We start from the raw sequence: 22,213 nt of genomic DNA on the forward strand, positions 1-22,213 counted from the left end.
CATATCAATTAGAAGTTATCTTGTAACTGTGTGCTATATAAACACAACTTAGGGTTTACACTAGATGTGTTATCATTATCGAGAAGATTATACATTGTAACCTAGCAGCTCTTAGTGATATGTGTTCATCACTGAGAGAGAACAACAGTTCAAATTATAACAGAGTTTATTGAATATACTTGATCTTTGTTACATACTTGTGTTAAAATCGATTTGATTGTGTAAACACTGTATTCAACCCCCTTCTACAGTGTTGTGTGACCTAACAAAGGATAACACTAAACCTAAAACTAACAAGAACAAGGCTAAGAAACCAAAGGCAAACAAACCATGTTGGTCTTGTGGACTGTCCTGTGAAGAAAGCGAAGAAAGCTGGAGTGGTAGCTCAAGCAAAACTGTGCTTGGACTTGCAAATACTAGTGGGCCTGTGGCTAACATGGTTGTTGGTGAGGTGGTTGCCTCTGAAGCCAACGATGGGTATGTTAACTACAACCCTGAACTACTTTCCACTTATCTATCTAATGAATGATTGATTGATACTGGAGCTAACATACATATTTATGCTGATATTACTCTATTTGTATCTTATCAACAGACTCATAGAGTTACAGTGACGATGGGGAATGCTAGTGCTGCACAAGTGCTTGGAATAGGAAACGTGAACCTGAAGTTTGCTTCTGGGCGGATTCTATCTCTCACCAGAGTGCATCATGTTTCCTCTATTCGTAGAAATATTATTAGTGGAAGCTGTTTAGTTAAAAATGGCTTTAAACTTTCTCTAAAATATAATAAAGTAGTTATTACGCATACTGGTACATTTTTTGGCAAGGGTTACTTGTCTAACGGTTTATTTTTAATAAATGTGGAGCCTATTTTGGGCAGTTTCATTAATGATAGTGTTGCACCTTCTGTTAATTGTGTAGAATCATCTGATTTGTGGCACTTACGACTTGGTCATTTAAATTTTGGTGCTATAAAGAATATTATGAATTTTGAGTTGATTCCAAAGCATGCGATAAGAAAACTAAATGTCAAGTATGTGCGACTGCTAAACAAACAAAGAAACCATTTCATAATGTTGTTAGGGATTCTAGCTTGTTAGATTTAGTACACACATACATATGTGAATTTGGTGGTGTGTTGACTAAGGATCATTATAGATATTTCATTACCTTTATAGATGATTGTAGTAGATATTGTTATGTTTATTTGCTTAAAAATAAAGATGAAGCACTAGATACATTCATTATGTTTAAAAATGAAGCTGAAACACAAACTGGCAAAATACTTAAAAGGTTGAGATCGGATAGAGGTGGTGAGTATACGAGTACCTCGTTTAATGAATTTTGCGCAAGCAATGGTATAGTTCATGAAGTGACTCCAGCATACACTCCCGAGTCTAATGGGGTGGCAGAGCGAAAAAACAGAACTTTTAAAGACATGATTAACAGTATGTTAATTAATTCTGGGTTGCCTAAGTATATATGGGGAGAGGCTCTGAATACGGTTTGCCATATTCTGAATAGAGTCCCTATAAAACATATAGACAAAACACCTTATGAATCATGGAGAAAACGTAAGACAAGTTTGAGTTATCTTCATGTGTGGGGGTGCCTTGCTAAGGTGCTTGTCCCTGAACACAAGAGAAAGAAACTAGTTTAAAAACTGTTGATTATATCTTTCTGGGCTATCTTGAAACCAGTACTGCTATGAGATTTTTAGTATTAAAATCCGAATAGATGGTATTGTGGCGAATAAGATAGTTGAGTTTCATGATGCAACTTTCTTTGAGGAAGTATTCCCTATGAAGACTTGTATACCTTTGGGTAGTTCTGAGGATGATCCCACTCACACATCGAGTTCTATTCATGATCATGTGGAAAAGATGACAAATGTGAGGGTCGATCCTGGTTGTAGCTCTAATCCTAACGAAGTAGAGGAACCTAGAAGGAGTAAGCGTGTAAAGGTAATCAAAGACTTTGGAAGTGATTTTATCACTTACAATGTCGAGGATGAGCCTTTAACTTTCCGTCAAGCCATGGATTCTTTGGAGTCAAGGCATTGGAAAGGCGCTGTAAAGAGTGAAATTGACTCAATTGTTTCAAACGGAACATGTGAGTTAGTTGATCTCCCTTCTGGGTGTTCTACTATTGGATGTAAATGGATCTTCAAGAGGAAGCTAAATCCTGATGGCTCAATAGATAAGTACAAGGCTAGACTAGTTGCTAAGGGCTTTAGACAAATGGAAGGCATTGATTATTTTGATACATATTCTCCTGTTTCCCGAATGACAACAATCATAATGCTTATTAAATTGGCTTCTGTACATGGTCTTATCATCCATCAAATGGATGTAAAGACAACTTTTCTTCATGGTGACCTTGAAGAAGAGATTTATATGGATAAGCCTGAGGGGTTTATTGCTTTGGGTAATGAGAGGAAAGTATGTTGACTAGTCAAGTCCATCTATGGCCTTAAATAAGCACCTATAGACTGGTACAAAAAGTTTGATGAAACTGTTTTAGACTTCGAGTTTTTAGTTAATGAAAGTGACAAGTGTGTCTATTATAAGGTTAGAGGTAATGATTGTGTGATCGTGTGCTTGTATGTAGATGATATCTTGTTGTTTGGAACCAATATTGAGATTATTAACGAGATAAATAGTTTCTTAAAGAGGCACTTTAAGATGAAGGATATGGATGAGGCTAGTGTGATTTTTGGGATCAAGTTGAATCAGTCAACTGATGGAATAACTTTGTCACAGTCTGATTATATAGAGAAATCTATATTTGAGAAGTACGGTTATTCAAATTGTAGAATCGCTAGTACACCATATGATTCAAAAGTTACCTTAGTCAAGAATAGTTCAGGAGTTCCTGTGTCTCAGTTAAGGTATTCTCAGATTATTGAGAGTTTGCAATATCTTGCTAATGTGACTAGGCCATATATTTCTTATTATGTGTCTAAGTTGGCTATATATACAAGCTGTCCAAATAAGACTCATTGGGAGGCATCAAATGGAGTTCTTAGATATCTGAAGGGAACTATTTCCCCTGGCTTACATTACCGGAGATTTTCAGGGGTACTCGAGGGGTACAGTGATGCAAGATGGATAGCTAAGAAATCCGGTTCCAATGGAGTGACTGGATATCTGTTTACCCTTGGGGTGCAGCAGTGTCCTGGAAGTCTTCTAGACAGAATTTAATTACTCGGTCTACGTTCGAGGCTGAGTTGCGTGCATTGGATGCCACAGGGATGGAGGCTGAATGGTTACATGGACTGATGTCAATGTTACCTGTAGTAAGCAAACCGCTTCCTTCCATTTCTGTTCATTGTGAGCCGTACAACTATCGACAAGATCAGAAGTGTGAAGTATAATGCTAAAACAAAGAGACACATCCAAGTTAGACTTAAGTCTATAAGGGGTCTTGTGTCTGATAGGATTATTGCTATAGAGTTCATATGAATTCAGGATAATATAGTTGATCCTTTGACTAAGGGGCTTGAGCATGCTGTGGCCCTTAAGTCGAGGTTGGGGATGGGACTGATAACCCATCATGGTTCATCTACAGAGGGAACCCAATATACTTGAGAGGAGATCCCTCAAAGTGTATTCAATGTGGTAATAATAAGTTGTAAGGATGAATCGGTAGTAACTTTACTTTATATAGATTGATACTTCGTATCTGAGTCTATCCCCTGGAAACCGCAAAAGGTACTGAAACTGCTAGGATAACAAGAGTTTTTAGAACTCTGAATGGGGTCAAGTCATAAGATGGGATGTTAGCAGTACATCTTTGGAGATGCCCAGCTAAGAGAATGTTATGTTAGATATATTTGATAATGTCATGGCTAATATGTTTTATGTTTAGATTTCAGATCTTATTTGAACAGAACAAATCAGTACTTAACTGATCAGTACTTATACTGGAAGTCAGAACTTAAGGGATATCAGTACTTATGTTATCAGGAGATAGATATCAGAACTTAAGTGCTGAAGGACGATCAGATAAGGACAGTAGCTGATTAAAGTTAAGAAGATCAAGATAAACATAAGAAGAGATATGCATGAAGAAGGAATTCCGTGAAGAATGGAATACTTGGAATAGAAGATATCTGATTGATATATTTTAGGAAGCAGAATTATATTCCATATCAATTAGCGATTATCTTGTAACTGTGTAGTATATAAACACAGACATAGGGTTTACACTATAAGTGTTATCATTATCGAGAATATTATTTATTATAACCCTAGCAGCTCTCGTGATATTTTGTTCATCACTGAGAGATAACAGTTCCAGATTGTAACATAGTTTATTGTTTAAATAAAGTTTGTTTTCTGTTACATAAGTTCTTGAAGTTTGATTTGATTGTAATAAACACTGTATTCACTCCCTCTACAGTGAAAGTGTGACCTAACAAGTGGTATCAGAGCTATCTGTTAACACACATACAGTTAAAGATCCAAACACAATCATGTCTGACACAGAAACTCCAACTAAGCCTACCAAAACTGAGGAATCATCAAAGACATCAACTCAGAGTCGATATGAGACTATCAGAGTTCCCATATTGAGACCATCTGAATATCCCATATGGAAGGTAAGGATGACCATGTTTCTGGAAGCAACAGATCCAGAATACCTTGATAGAATCAAGGAAGGGCCTCACAAACCTACCAAGCTCGCTGTTGTAGTTGCAGGTGAAGCAGCAATGACCGTACCAAAGGAAAAGAATGATTACACTGCTGAAGATATAACATCTATTGCTAAGGATGCAAAGGTACGTCACTTATTGCATAGTGCCATTGATAATGTAATGTCAAACAGGGTAATCAACTGCAAGACTGCTAAGGAGATATGGGATGCACTGGAGACAAGGTGTCAAGGAACTGAAACAGTTAAGAAGAACAGGAAGACAATACTCACTCAAGAGTATGAACACTTTGACTCTAGGACTAATGAGTCATTGACTGATGTATATGATAGATTTGTCAAACTCTTGAATGACTTGTCATTAGTAAATAAGGAGTATGATCTTGAAGATACAAACCTCAAATTCCTGTTAGCTCTTCCTGAATGTTGGGATTTGAAGGCAACAACAATAAGAGACAACTACAATCTTGATGAAACAACTCTTGATGAAATCTATGGAATGCTCAAGACTCATGAACTTGAGATGGAACAAAGAAGCAAGAGGAAAGGAGGAAAGTCAAGGACAGTTGCTCTCAAGGTTGAAGAGGAATCCCCCAAACCACCTTCCTCAAAGAAAGATAAGGGTAAAGCTCTTATCATAAAATCTGATACTGAGTCATCAAGTTCTGAGAGTGATGATGACTCAGATTCTGAAAGCTTGCCTGAAACTGATGCTGATGAGGAGATGATGAAGCTGTGTGCTCTTATGGTGAAAGGAATCACAAAGATTGCATACAGGAAGTTCAGGAAGGGAAAGAAGTTTTCCAGGAAAGGCATAAGTTCTGATAAGAAGAATTTCAGAAGATCTGAAGGAAGAGGAGGAAAGTCTGACAGAGGAGATTACGCTAATGTTAAATGTTATAATTGTGGTGAGAAAGGCCACATATCTCCTGATTGCAAGAAGACCAAGAATGACAAAGGCAAAGCTCTTGTCACAAAGCAGAAAAGCTGGACAGACACCTCAGACTCTGAAAGTGAGGAGAACTATGCATTGATGGCAAATGCTGATAAATCAAGTTCTGAGAGCAGTTCTGAAGCTGCTGAAACAAAGGTACCTCAGACTACTTATGCTTTTCATACTGATGATATTAATGAGTTGAGAAGATATCTTAAAACCATGTTTGTTAGTTATAGAGATCAAACTTTAACATGTGAAAGATTAACTTCTGAAAATCTTGCTTTTAGGAAAAGAAATGATTTCTTAGAAAAAGAGTTAGTCATGTTTCATCAAACTCAGCAGGATAGAGATGATGCTTTTTATGTTAGGGATGAAGTGCTAAAAATGAATGAATCTCTAAAAACTGAGTTAGAAAAGGAGAGAGAGATTATCAGAACTTGGACTAACTCTGGCAAAACAACTCAAAATTTGCTAAGCAGTGGAAACTGGAAAGAGGGCTTAGGCTATGGAGAAAATAAAAAAGGAACTGTAGAAATTAAGCCTGTTGATAAGCAAAAGCCGAAGTTAAAACCTGTTAAGTTTGTAACTGAAAAATCCGAAAATGAGAAATCAGAAGTTAAAAAGGAATTAGCTTCTGACAAACTAAAACAGGAAAAGACAGCTGAAGTTAACATAGGCTTAATGACAAAGAAGCAGCTTAAGCATAAGCTGAAAGATGTTAAGAATGCAAACAAGGTAAAATCACCTAGGAAAAACAGGAATGGAAATGAAGGTGTGAATAAAAGCAATAACTATAAATCTGTTCCTGATGCTCCTAGGAAAGCATGTCATAACTGTGGAAGTTCTAACCATCTGGCTTCTTTTTGCAGGAAGAATAAGAATATTAACTCCTTATCTACAAAGTCAGGAGTTAAGAGTCAGTCTGTTAGATACAAACCACAAAATCCTTGTTTTCATTGTGGTAGTTTATGGCATTCCATTTATACTTGTAAGGAATATCATAGTTTGTACTATGATTATTATCAAATAAAACCTTCTTTAAAGAAAGTTTCTGTTGTTCCTTCTAGTATAAGTTCTGATAAGAAAACTGTTAACATAAAATCTGATGTTAAATCCGCTGCAAATGTTAACAAACCTAAAAAGGCCAAAGGATCCAAGCAAGTCTGGGTCCTTAAAACTAATAATTAGTGGTCTTTTTGATTGCAGGGCAACAGGAAAAATATTTTAGTTCTGGACAGTGGATGTTCAGGACATATGACTGGAAATAAGGCCCTGCTATCAGACTTTGTGGAGAAAGCTGGCCCAAGTGTTTCTTATGGAGATGGCAACATTGGAAAAACTTTGGGATATGGCAATATCAATCTTGGGAATGTCATTATTAAAGATGTAGCTCTGGTCTCAGGACTTAAACACAACTTACTGAGTATAAGTCAAATCTGTGACAGAGGTTATCATGTTGATTTCTTTGCAGAACATTGTGAAATAGTTAGTAAATCTAAAGGAAAAATTGTTCTGAAGGGATTCAGGCGTGGTAACATTTATGAAGCTAAGCTTTCAACAAGTTTTGATGGTTCTGCAATCTGTTTAGTGAGTAGAGCCTCAACTGAAGAAAGCTGGAATTGGCACAAGAAACTCTCTCATTTAAACTTCAACAAGATAAATGAACTGATCAAGAAAGATCTTGTGAGAGGACTGCCAAAATCAGTGTTTGTTCCTGATGGTCTTTGTGACTCATGTCAGAAGGCTAAACAAAGAAAATCTTCGTTCAAGAGCAAGACTGAATCATCAATTCTTGAGCCTTATTATCTACTTCATGTTGATCTATTTGGTCCAGTGAATGTCATGTCTATTGCAAAGAAGAAATATGCGTTGGTCATAGTAGATGAGTTCACCAGATACACATGGGTGTATTTCTTGCACACAAAAAGTGAAACTGCATCTATCCTGATTGATCATGTCAAACATCTGGATAAATTGATCAAAGATTCTGTGAAAATTTTGAGGAGTGATAATGGCACTGAATTCAAGAATTTGATAATGGAAGAGTTCTGCAAAAATCATGGAATAAAGCAGGAATTTTCTGCTCCTGGAACTCCACAGCAAAATGGAGTTGTTGAAAGGAAGAATAGAACTCTAATTGAAGCTGCACGAACAATGCTTGAAGAAGCAAAGCTTCCAACCTATTTCTGGGCTGAAGCTGTGCAGACTGCTTGTTTTACTCAAAATGCAACACTCATTAACAAGCATGGAAAAACACCATATGAGATGGTGAAGAACAAAAAGCCAAATCTCAAATACTTTCATGTATTTGGATGTAAGTGTTTTGTTCTCAAGACTCATCCTGAACAGCTATCCAAGTTTGATCTAAAAGCTGATGAGGGAATCTTTGTAGGATATCCACTTTCTACAAAAGCCTTCAGAGTCTATAATTTGAGAACAAAAGTGGTCATGGAATCTATCAATGTCTCTTTTGATGACAAGAAGATCACTGGACTTGAAGATTGCATTGATCATGATAAGCTGAGATTTGAAAATGAAGATTCATATTCTGATATCTCAAGTCCTGACAGTCTAAGTCCTGATACTGTAAATTCTGATGGATTAAACTCTGATGTTATTGAAACTGTGATGACTACGTCAAAGGAAGATGCACCAATGCAGGGGGAGCATACTCAAGATATTATCACATCTCAAGAAGCATCAGAACATACATCTGGCTCTTCAAATTCTGATTCGTCAAGTTCTGATAAGCCAAGTACTGACAGTACTGAAAATCTAAATACTGAAGGATCCAACTCAGAGAGCATAGTTTCAGGGGGAGCATCAGAAAATGAAACCGAAGACAGCATGAATCATGGGGGAGCATCCAGTTCTAGAGAAAATCTTCCATCTGCAAGGAAGTGGACAAAATCACATACACCTGATTTAATAATTGGAAATCCTGAGGCAGGTGTCAGAACTAGAACAGGTACTTCGAATGAATGTCTTTACAATTCTTTTCTCTCTCAGTCTGAGCCAAAGAAAGTGGAAGAAGCTCTTCAAGATGCTGATTGGGTGCAAGCAATGCAGGAAGAGTTGAATGAATTTGAAAGAAACAAAGTCTGGACCTTAGTGCCAAGACCCAAGAATAGATCGGTTGTTGGTACAAAGTAGGTATTCAGAAACAAAACTGACAGTGATGGCATAATTGTAAGGAACAAGGCAAGGCTGGTTGCAAAAGGATATTCTCAACAGGAGGGAATTGACTATGATGAAACATTTGCTCCAGTTGCTAGGTTAGAAGCCATAAGGATATTCATGGCTTATGCTGCTCACAAAAAGTTTACTGTCTTTCAAATGGATGTGAAAAGTGCTTTTCTCAATGGAGAATTGGAAGAGGAAGTATATGTTGAACAACCTCCAGGCTTTGTAGATTCCAAACATCCAGATTATGTCTACAGGCTTGATAAAGCACTTTATGGACTTAAGCAAGCTCCTAGAGCATGGTATGAGACTTTAGCTCAGTTTCTTCTGGAAAGTGGATTCAACAGAGGAACTATTGACAAAACATTGTTCTATCTCAACCATGGCAAGGACTTACTTTTGATCCAGATTTATGTTGATGATATTATTTTTGGGTCTCCAAATGTCAAACTTTGCAAAAAGTTTGCCAACCTAATGCAGTCAAGATATCAGATGAGTATGATGGGAGAACTTAGTTATTTTCTGGGCCTTCAAGTCAAGCAGAGTGAAGAAGGAACTTTTATTTGTCAATCTAAGTACACCAGAAACTTGCTGAAAAAATTTGGAATGCAAGACTGTTCAAGTGCATCCACTCCCATGGCCACTGCAACAAAACTGGATAAGGATACTGGTAATTCAGTAGATATTACTGATTACAGAGGTATGATTGGCTCACTTCTCTATCTAACTGCTAGTAGACTAGATATCATGTTTGCTACCTGTCTTTGTGCAAGATTTCAAGCAGATCCAAGAGAACCTCACTTAACAGCTGTAAAAAGAATCTTTAAGTATCTTAAAGGAACAGCTGATCTAGGATTATGGTATCCTAGAGAATCAGATTTTAAATTAATAGGTTACTCAGATGCAGATTTTGCAGGTTGCAAAATTGACAGGAAAAGCACAAGTGGTAGCTGCCAATTTCTTGGAGGCAGGTTGGTTTCTTGGTATAGCAAGAAACAAAAGTCAATTTCCACATCAACTGCAGAAGCAGAGTATATTGCTGCAGGAAGCTGCTGTGCACAGATTCTCTGGATGAAGAATCAGTTACTAGATTATGGGTTAACGTATTTCAAAATCCCTATTTACTGTGATAATCAAAGTGCTATTGCTATGACAGGTAATCCAGTTCAACACTCTATGACAAAGCACATCAGCATCAGGTACCATTTCATCAGGGAACATGTGGATGAAGGTACAGTGGAATTGCATTTTGTTTCCACAGATCAACAAGTAGCAGATATCTTCACAAAACCACTGTGTGAAGCTACCTTTTCAAAATTGGTAAATGAACTTGGAATGATTTCAGGTTCTTTCTCTAAATCTGCTTAAATTTGTTCTATGTTATCAGACTTTATGATCAGTATTTACAGAATTAATCTCTTTGTATATTCTGTGCATTAATTGATAAATGTCTTTAAGTACTGACTGTTGTCTGATATATGTTTCTAAACTCTGATAAGTGATATGTCTGTTTCAGTAACTATTCAATCCTATGAGGATAACTGTGCTAGATACTGACCTACTAGTCTTCAATAAACAAATGATCCCATGAAAGAAGTAATTATTTCTGTGGAAATCTTATGACACAAGCAAATTCTGATAACTGAGCTTAGTTAAGTTTACTTTGTATATCTTATTACTAAGTCACAAAATTAGAATAATGCTACTCATCTGTTTAAGTTCTGATTCTAGTAAAACTGCTGAATGTACTAAGTGCTGATAAACCTCACTTATCAAAAGAAGAAGAACAATAATCAAAGAATAATATCAGGTACTCCTTTGAGATCTAGAGTAAAAATGTGAAAGGGACGACCCAAGTGCATTGCTGGTATTAAGTAAATATGCATTAGAAAAGCAAAATATTTTCTTGGTGACTTTTCACACTCTATGATTACTGGAGAAATACTCTGATAATAGCATAAATTCTGATAAACAGTCGTGACTCACTTACACTGAGAAGCCTCTGTAAAATAGAATTTCAAAAGATGCATAAAATTAGCACAAAAACAGTAGAGGTGAACTCATGCATGAACTCATTTATCAGTAGGTTTCAGGATAATGACAGCTCTTTAGCAAAATTTTAATTATGACTTATTTCTAAGATGTACTGAAGTAGATCAGACTTTACTCTTTGTCTGTTATTTAGCTTAATGCACACACACATCACTCCATATGAATGATGAAATTTCTGTGGTGGTCTATGTTATTTTAGATAAACAGTCATTGTGTCACTTCTGAACAAATTCTGAGGACAAGTTCTAGTTACACGTTCTGATGATTAAGTTCTGACGTTCATAACTAAGAACTTGTATGAGTATTTACTAAGATAGATATTCCTTGTTCGAGTTAAGACATTATGTTCTGATGACTGTTAAGTTCTGGTATAGGTCTAAGTTCTGATTTTTCAGTCTAACCCTTTACTTGACTTATCTGTGAGTAAAATTTGGTAACAGTCTCAGATTAATTTCGAAATGTTGAAGTGGAAGATTAATAGTCTATGGTTAAAACATAATGGCACTCGTCCTTGAACAGTTCACTCTTGTTACATGTGTACATTCCTTTTCCAATGACTGTTATTCTTTTTCAAAGTCTAGGGAGACGAGGTAGAATTAATTCTACCTGTCTGCATTCAATATCTTTGTGTCTCTTGGCATTCTCATGCCTATATATGCAACCACTTCACATTAGTCTTCTCATCACACTTGTATCACAAATTCAGTCTTGTTTTTCATTTACTATCACAAATGGCTGAATTTGGCTGGTTCTACAATTACGGTGATGAGACTGTGCATGTCTTTTTGAATGGAATTTCAACTCCCTACCCTATCACCAACATCCCTCACAATCTCTGGATTCAATTTCCAGAGGTTATCAAACGTGATCTGGTGGCCGTTCGAAGAGACCTTCACCTTCGTCGTATTCGTTAGCAAGAGCGAATCATTCGACTCGCTATCTTGTTTGTCGAAGATAGGAAGAGGAGGATGACTTAATCTCGTCTTCTTCCTGTTCTTCTTCATCCTCAGCTTTGTCAGGCTTCTTAGCTAGGACTAAAGCTGTTGACGTTAGGATTAGAAGCTTAGGGAAAATCTTGTATTGATGTAATTTCTATTTCATATATGTATTGACTTGATATATTAATGAAAACTGTTTTTACTTCAAGATTTTGTCTCTGAGTTATTTTATCTGTAGTGTTAAATCCTGCTTGATATTCTGATGACCATTTAAATTTTGTCTTTATTTAAGTTCTGATTCTTTGTCAGCACTTATTCATCGAAATTATCTCGGTCATTTTTAACATGATTCATTTTCAGAATATTAATGTTGCAGTGAAAAACAATTCAATCAGTGCTAACGGTTTCAATTTTGAATTAAACCTGTGTCTCTTGATAACTGAAATGGTTTTTCCTTGAATCAAGGCAACTGGATAAGTAATCATTCCTGTTTTCTCGAGCCCAGTAACTATCCGTTATTACTGCATGTCTGACAGGTGTCCAACGGTAACATTTTTCTTCGAGTATAAGAACAACAGAGAGAAGATTTCTTTAATCTTTTACTTTCTTTATACTTTATCTCTCTTCTTACTTTTACTCTCTTTCTCATTCTTTCTCACGTTGGTTTTTCATACAGACATTATCTCACACACATAACAGGCATACTTGAATTTCAATATTTTTTCACATGGCACCAAAGGATTTAATCATTGATGGAGCAAAGTTTGTTCCAAACAACTATGCTGCAATTCTTGATCATGCTGAAGCTCCATCTGAATTGCATTTTGTGCAAGATCTTCTTGCACATAGTGAGGTTGGGTACGCCTTAACTCAGCCTGAATTATTTTCAAGTCAACAAGTTCTGCGGTTCTGGAGGACTGGAGTTTATGATGATGGTGGTAAACGAGGAACTCCCAGTATTATCTTCCAAGTGGGTGATTCTTCCTATGTAGTCACTCCTGGTACAGTACGAAGAGCATTACATCTTCCAGAAGATTGTACCTTCTCTATACCAGAGGAATCAGAACTTCGGGGGTTAATGACTGATTTGGGATATGAAAAGAGTCTGACGAAACTTGGACAGTTGAAACGGGCTAATATCAGAAGAGAATGGAGTTTCTTCTTCGATTGCATCACCAAGGCTTTTGGCAACAAGTGTTCAAATTTTGATGCCATCCCAATTCTGAGTCAACACATCGGGTATGCTATTATCCATCAAACTCATTTTGATTTTGCAACTGGAATAATTGGTTTTATTGGGGATAGGATGACAGAGGATCGAGATGTTGTTTATTTTGCTAGATTCTGTCAACTTATTTATACGTATTGTACTGCTGAACCCCAGTTAGTCAGCACTCCAACCCCACCTTTTAAGGTTGCAAAAAGGTACTTTAACGACCTGATAAATGCTGACACAAAGAAATCAATGGTGAGACAATTACAGATTCCTCAGTCTGTGAAACAGATTGTGGTAAATGCTGATCCTGCTACTTACAAATCTGTTTACTCAAATGTTCAACCAACTCACCATAACCAAAGTCCATCAACCTCAGTCCCTACCTCTCATTCTACTCAACCTACCCTCAGAACTTATCTCAAATCCTATCTCTCCACTTCACAGACTGCTCAACCTTCTTCTTCAGCACCTACTGTGAAGCCTACATCCTCTAAGCCAAAGAGAACAAAGACTGTTCCTCAAACATCTCAGAAGAAGAGGAGGATTCCTTTGAGAGATGAATCAGATTCTGAGGATCAGATTCCCTCTTCAGAACCTATGATAGATGAAGCTGAGAAGGCAACTTCTCAGAAGGATTCTGCAATTGGGGGTTCTAGGCTTCTCAAGAGGCTTAGACGTATGACGGTTCCTGCAACTCCCAAGGAATCCAAATCAACAAGGAAGTACAAGAAACAGAGGGCACAGAGGCCAGTTTCAGATGATGAGGAGGAAACAGCTAAGGAAGGGGATCAGGAATCTCTGATCTCACAAGACAAGGAATTTGCTCCAGTCACTTCTTCTCCATCAACTCCATCTCAGGAACCTGTATCTGACAAGGCTAATTCACCTTCTATATCTCTTGTTGATCCAGGCACAAGTGCTGAAATTGATATTCAGAACTTGGTTGTGCCTGAAATACTTTTCTTAGAAGCTCCAACAGCAAATAATCCTTCCACAACACCTGTTACTGATGCTGTTCAAACTCCTGAGTTATCACTAACACCTTCTCTGCATCAAGATGATGATCAGATTTTAGGTGAGCATCAGGATATGGCTGTTGATCAGAACTTAGTATCAGATCAGCAATTAGAGGATGTTGAAGCCTCCATTGCTACTCATACAGTTGTCTTATCAGAAGATACTGATTCTTTAAGTTCTGATGCTGCAAATGTTGGAGATACTGGTGAAGCTGCTACAACTGTAGATGCTGATGAAGCAGGTCCTTCAGGACATACTCCTCCACTGACTCTTCTTAAGTCTGAACTGCTAAAGGAGTTTGTTATCAGGGATGCACCAGTACCTTGGAGTGAAACTCCTGCAGGTCAGGAGTGGACTAAGGAATGGAACTCAGTTTCATGTGTTCCAAATGCTTTACATCTTGCTGAGCACTTGACTAAAGCTGATGAAATGTTACATTCTGATGATTTTAAAATCCAGCTTAGAGTCACTGCATTGAGTACTAAACATCTACAAGGTCTTCATTCCAACACTCATGCAGAGCTACACAAGATTCAGGAGAACTTTATTAAACAGGAACAAGTTTGGAAACTTGATAAGAAAAAGTTCTTCCAACCTACCATTGACAGGGTTGCTTATATTGAGAAAACTCAAGAGAAGCAACAAGCTCAGATTGATCAAATTCTGACAAATCAAGCTTCTCATCAATCGCAACTTACTGAAATCCAGACCTCAGTGGAACTACTTATCTCTCTTTTATTACCTGCTGATGCCAAAAAGGGGGAGAAGGTAATTAAGTCCAAATGCAAAACCAACAAGTCACTGCAAGGAAAGGATGATGGAAAAAATGACCAAGGAAACTCTGGAATGGGTAGTGGTCATAGTCAAGGTAGAAGGTTTACATCAAGACAAGCTAGTCACAGAACAAGTTCTGATACTGGGAAAAGAATAAGTTCTGCTGCTGGTAAAAGGATAAGTTCTGATGAACTTCTAGATCTTGATGAGGAAATGTCAAGACAGTTATTTCTTCAAGAAAATCAAGGGATGGACTTGGAAAGTTTAAAGGAAGAAGAAGCCAGACTTAAATCAGAGAAAGTCACATCTAAATCTGAAGCTTCTGGTAAAAAGTTACTTCCAAAACCTAAAGGCATTGTGATCAAAGAAAGGATACATACTGAAGAAACTTTGGCTAGATCACAACCACAGATAGATCCAAGATCCAAGGGTAAAGAAAAGGTTGGTGAACCTATCAAGCCTTATGTACCTCCTGATGAAGAAGAAATTACTGATGGAAAAGATAATCTTGCTCTGACTTCAAGAAAAGTTCTTAAAACAACCTCTGACATGGCTCAAGTTGTTCAGAGTCAAGAAATTGTAAGTTCTGATATTCAGAAGAAGCAAGTAACCTCTGACAGTGCTCAAGTTAACTTGATATCAGAAAATAAATCTAAAACACTCCTACCAGGATTCACTAAAGCAAAACAGTCTCAATCTTTGAAGACTACTTCAAGTGGTTTTGAAGCAAGAGTAGTTACTGGAAAGGAAGCTAGAGATAAAACTGGATTGGGAAGTGCTGATGAAAGAAGAGTACACAACACTACCGATGATCCAACTTCCTTGAGTGAACCAGGTATTGGAGCAACTCCTGAGAGATTGAATCAACTAGAATCTGTACAGATGGTTTACCATACCTACTTGAAAGAATACATCATGTTGTATTTCATGACAGATGGTAGGGTTTATCATATAAGACAAAATGCCATTCCATTGAAGTATTTTGAAGAATTGGAGCATGTATTATTCTTACTTCAAGTGGATGACAGAATAACAGAGACTGCTGCAAACTACTTAAAGGAACAGATTCAGAGACAGAAAAGACTTTATTCTGTTAAGTCTGACAGCAGATATGTTCCAAAGTACAGAAATCACAATGGTGATATTGTTGATATGAAGCCTAATACTGCACAGATCAGAACATATCTTGGTATTAAGGGGCTTGAATTCAATCTAGAGTCTAACAAAGCTTATGTCATAAGATTAGATCGGGAGTTGAGAAAAGCAAAGATTAATGATCTCAGAGCTGCAATATTTCAAACTGGTGAAGATACTGCAGAGCTTAAAGATGTCAAACGGAGAATGATTGATGAACTCAGATATGCTGAGAAATGTTTGTTGAAGAATTATCTCAGAACAACTCCTGACATCAGAGAGATCAGAAAATGATGAAGCCAAGTCGAAGATCTACAACTGCTTAAATTCTGATATTTATACAGATTGAAGTTGTTATCAGAAGTTGAATTGGTAAAAACTTTAAGGACTGTAAGTTGTAGTTATCTTGTCTATTTCTCATGCATTTGTACTTAATGTTTTTGACATCATCAAATATCTGTTAAACTTGTATATTTTGTTAATTTACAAGTTGGGGGAGATTGTTAGATATATTTGATAATGTCATGGCTAATATGTTTTATGTTTAGATTTCAGATCTTATTTGAACAGAACAAATCAGTACTTAACTGATCAGTACTTATACTGGAAGTCAGAACTTAAGGGATATCAGTACTTATGTTATCAGGAGATAGATATCAGAACTTAAGTGCTGAAGGACGATCAGATAAGGACAGTAGCTGATTAAAGTTAAGAAGATCAAGATAAACATAAGAAGAGATATGCATGAAGAAGGAATTCCGTGAAGAATGGAATACTTGGAATAGAAGATATCTGATTGATATATTTTAGGAAGCAGAATTATATTCCATATCAATTAGCGATTATCTTGTAACTGTGTAGTATATAAACACAGACATAGGGTTTACACTATAAGTGTTATCATTATCGAGAATATTATTTATTATAACCCTAGCAGCTCTCGTGATATTTTGTTCATCACTGAGAGATAACAGTTCCAGATTGTAACAGAGTTTATTGTTTAAATAAAGTTTGTTTTCTGTTACATAAGTTCTTGAAGTTTGATTTGATTGTAATAAACACTGTATTCACTCCCTCTACAGTGAAAGTGTGACCTAACATGTTATTGTGAGGTCGCAATTAGAGGAAAAGGTTATTCCTCGAAGCAATCGATGAACATGATCGAAACACGACCATAACGTCTCAAAGCCGTATATCTGACCATAGCCTTTGACTTGTCGTCGTCTATGGAGTGTGGTTACACTACACGGAAAAAGATTCAAGGTGAAATATTTCATCTATATCCGATAGCCATCGAAGTAGAGGACCTAGGAGGGTTCAAACCCGGAAGGGTACTGACTCTAAAAAACAAGTCATGATAAAATCTGATATGTATTTCTGTATGGATTTCTGGGGGATTGTTAGAAAATGGAATTTTGAGGCATATTCAAATTATGATCTTGATGTAATTTCCGGAAACTAATAGTTGGAAGTTGTTCCTTGCTAAGAGGACTTAAATTTTCATGTTTGGGTCTAAGACATTTTCTTAGTGGAATCCATAAATAAATGTAGTTGAAATGGCTAGCTTGAAATGGGTTTGTGGTTGATTAAGTTATGAAACTTGAGTACCACATTGATATGGTAAAAGAGAGTTTGTGGCTTTATGTAGTATAACATGCAAGTGTAGTGCACAAATACTAAGGCATGTGGGTATGCATGGGTGTAGTGTGGGCCTCGCGCGCACACACATGCCCGCACCGCCGCCGCCTCGCCTCGTTTCGCCACGCCACGACATGACATAACTCGGGTCGGGTCGGGTCGAAGGGCGATTTGGGCGAATGTTTCGGCGTCTCACGTACGCGAGGCGACCTGGGCAAGGGATTTTACTATTGTTTTAATTAAATAAATAGTGACTTAATATAATATTTTAATATAAATATTATGTGTTAGAATTTGTTAGTGGGTCTAGAATTTACTTATGGTGTGGGCTTGGTAAATTGGGCCTGTCTAACTGTTATAATTATAAATAATATTCAAATTGTAATATGTTTTAAGTAAAATATTTTTTTAATTAAAACTGATCAGTTATGTTTTTGGGATTAAAATAAGAAAAATGTTTTTGATATAAACAGAGATACACTCATCTGTAAAACCTTAACAGCCTTCTCTCATCTCCCTTGTCTCTCTCTGAAAATATACATACATACAAAGGTTTTCTAGGCGACTGAGGTCTGATCTCCGTTGAACATCGTGCTTCTGTGAGATCGGTGTTCTTTTGCTGTTTTATCCTGGGAGGGTTATTGTAGGCTCTGGACACAGTAAGTGAGGGTAGTAAACTCTTCAAGAACAGCCTCTTCCTCTTGAGGGATTGGTGACTCAGCTTTATTGAAAGCTTCATTACGATAAGCTTTCTTTCTCGTCTTGTTTTTATTTAACAGTTTCTGATTATATTCTGTTTTCGACCTTCTTGATTTATTTTCGTTATTGGTGATTTTGCATTGTTCTTGTAATTGGTTATATAACTGCCTCGTTGTGTTAGTTTAGTCATAGTAATATTTATTTTCCCAACAATCTCTACATGTAGAAATGACTTGTCGATATCTCTGAGATCTCTACATGAGGTATTGACTTGTCATTATCTCCAGTTCTCTATATCTTTATTTGACTTGTCGATATCTTTAAGATCTGTACATGAGGTATTGATTTGTCGATATCTCCAGTTCTCTATATCTTCATTTGACTTATCGATATCTCTTAGATCTCTACATGCAGAAACGACTTGTCGATATTCCTGAGACTTCTCTATAAGTCATTTTGGACTTCTCTACAAGTCATTTTGAACTTCTCGAATAACTTCTCGATATACCTTGATCTGTGACTTGTCAATATCTTGACTTAGAAAATTTTTCATAGAACAATATTATTCAACTCCAAGCTTCTACATCTTTTCTCTGAGGCATGATCATGACTTGATCTTCTTCCAGAGTTTATTCCTTAGCTTGAAATTGTTCACAGAAAAATCCCCTAGTCTAATCTACTAAACATTTTTACAGACTCAAGGAATACAATTATAAAATACAAATATTGATTATCAAACAACTTAATCTTAGGGTTGTCAATTTGACTTAGTCTTGTTAATATGCAGGTATGTCTTGCACAACAATCTCCCCCAATTTGTGAGAAGATTGCTTATCACAAATTCATGCCTGGTAACAAGACTAACCACAAGATAAAATTAAATACATTAAAATTGACAGATTGACAAATATACATTTTATATATAAAGAATTTTCATCAGTTTACAAATTACAGATATCAGGTGAATTTCTCATAGCCTGGTTCTTTTCTAATGAGGTCCTTAATCTTTACTAGCACTTCAAGTTCTTCAATAATTGATGTCCCTCTTAGAGCTTTCACTAGCTTGAGCCATTCTTTCATTGAGTAATTATTGAGTAGATGAATTCTGAATCTTGAGAATCTGCCAACTTTGATGTTTAGAAATTGTCCATCCTTAGAAACTATGCTAAAACCCCTTGCCTTTAAATCATTGGATCTCTGTTCAAACATCTCAATTTCCCTTGCATATTTTCTTTCTCTTTCTTCCCTCTCAGCCTTTTTCCTAGCATGTATGATGTTCCTTTCTCTCAACCTTTCAGTTAGCACAACCTTCCTCATTCTGGTTCTTGAATCTTTAGCATTTGTCAAACTAATCACCCTCCTCAATTCCACAGTTGAAAATGTTTCTATTACTTCTCTATTCAACAAAATGAAGGAACCATCGTGATAGTAGATCATGACTTCTCCCAGAGAGACAACCCAAACTTTGACTGTCTCCTCAGCTTGTTGTTGGTGATAATCATCATATGTTATTGTTAGATATTGAGTGGAACACGGGGGGGGGGGGTGAATATTTTTTCTTTATTTTTAGGCTTTTTCAATATATTTGTATATGGTGAACATGGAAGATTAGTTTGTAGAGATATTGTGTTTAATAGAATTTATTTTCAAAACTCACTTAACTTTGTATTAAAATTAAGTATGTCTTGCTACAAATTTCTGGGTTCTTTTGTAAGTAAAGAACTCAGCTTCTATCTTGAGAGAGTACAAGAAAATCTAGATCTGTTTGTTACCTTTTAAAAACAAAGGACCAGTGTCTACTTTATTGATTAGTAAATACAGGTTTACACAATATGTAATAAGATGTACTAAACCCTACTTTAAGTTTTCTCTAAAGCTTTCCATTTCCGGCTTAGTGAATCTTTACAAATTGTGTAAGTCTGTAACCTTCTGTCAGATAATCTTGGCCCTTGATCTTGCGCTCTTAAGCTACTTTTGTAGACTTTTCAATCTAGGTGATTAGATCATTTGTTGATTGATAATCTTGAATCTGTAACTTGTCTGCATTCTGTACTTGATGTTTACATAAAGATCTCTAGTATGTTATATAGAGAACTGACATCTCGATAAGTAAAATGGCTTATCGAGATCTCTTAGTTCTCTATAAGTGTCTTTGACTTGTCGAGGTCTATGAGTTCTCTATAAGTGAACTTAGCTTGTCGAGGTCTCCAAAACTCTGCATGTAGAAATGACTTGTTGATATCTCTGAGATCTCTATAAGCATTTTGACTTGTCGATATCTCTGAGATCTCTAATGAGAGATTAACTTGTTGATATATCCAATCTTCATATCTTCATTTGACTTGTCGATATCTCTGAGATCTCTAATGAGAGATTGACTTGTCGATATCTCCAATCTTCATATCTTTATTTGACTTGTCGATATCTCTAAGACTTCTCTATGAGCCAATTTGGACTTCTCGATAAGTCATTATGGAGTTCTCGAATGACTGCTCTATATGACTTGATCTGTGACTTGTAGATATCTTGACTTGGAACATTTTTCCTAAAATAACTTCTTCACCTTTTCTCTGAGGCATGCTCTTGTTGATCTTCTTCCAGAGTTTATTCTTATGTTTGAGACTGTTCACAGAAAAATACTCCAGTCCGATCTAACACATTTTTACAGACTCAAGTAATGCAATATGAAATATAGATTTAAACTACCATACGAGTAAATCTCAGGATTGTCAATGTGACTTTGTCTTGTTATAGTACAAGCATGTCTTGCACAATAATCTCCCCCAAATTGTGAGAATATTGCTTATCACAAATTCAGGCCTGGTAACAAGACTAACCACAAGTTACAAAGAAAAATAAATAAATACACATAAATTGATAGATTGATAAATACAGCTTTTATACACTGAATTATTACACGAGTTCAATAATTCATCACACAAACTTCTCATAGCCTGATTCTTTTCTAATGAGGTCCTTTAGATTTACAGGAACTTGAAGTTCCTCTATGATTTATGTCCCCCTTAGAGCTTCCACAAGCTTGAGCCAATCATCCAACGAATAACTGTTCAAGTAATTTACTCTAAATCTAGAGAATCTGCCATCTTGTATATTTAGAATATGTCCATCCTTAGATATCCTGCTCAACCCCTTTACCTTGAGTTCATTTGATCTTTGTTCAAACATTTCTATTTCTTCAGTGTTAGATATAATCGATGATATCTGGACAGAAACTATCAAATGTTCTTCTCAGGACTTATATCAGTATTTACTAAAGAGTGACGTTATCAGTACTTATTTCAGTACTTGATGATCAGCAGATGATGTCATCAGGATTTATCACTTCGGTAGATATTCGAGGAGGAAAAGAAAAGCAGGAATTCAAGGCGGTAAAGGACTTTATCTCAGAAGTAATTATGCATGGATATATAATAGGTTTCCTTATTGTAATAGAATATGATTCCTTGTTGACTGTGTTCTATATAAAGCACAGATTAGGTTCATACTATAAGCATTGCGATCATTGTTATATCATTCGCATAACCTAGCAGCTCTCAAGGATATTTATTCATCCTCTTGAGAGAGTACGTTTCTAATCAGTTTTTATCTATTAATATAAAAATGTTGATTATGTTGAAGCTTTGTCGAATTATTTGCATAAATTGTATTCACCCCCCTCTACAGTTGATTACGGACCTAACAATTGGTATCAGAGCTTGCTGTTGACATACAAACAGTTTAAGATCTGAAAATCTATCTTTAATGGCAGACAAAGAAGCAACACAGAATACACAACTACCACCCCCAGCCACATCACAGATTAGCAGTAATATGAGTATGTATTAAGCCATCAAGGTGCCAATCCTGAAGATACATGGATATCCAATCTGGAAAGTCATGATGGCCATGTGCTTGGAAGTCACAAATCCTGAATATCTAAGCAGGATTTATGATGGTCCTCACAAAC

Source organism: Apium graveolens, chromosome 1 (assembly GCF_009905375.1).
Source record: "Apium graveolens cultivar Ventura chromosome 1, ASM990537v1, whole genome shotgun sequence".
In the NCBI taxonomy this organism is placed as follows: Eukaryota; Viridiplantae; Streptophyta; class Magnoliopsida; order Apiales; family Apiaceae; genus Apium; species Apium graveolens.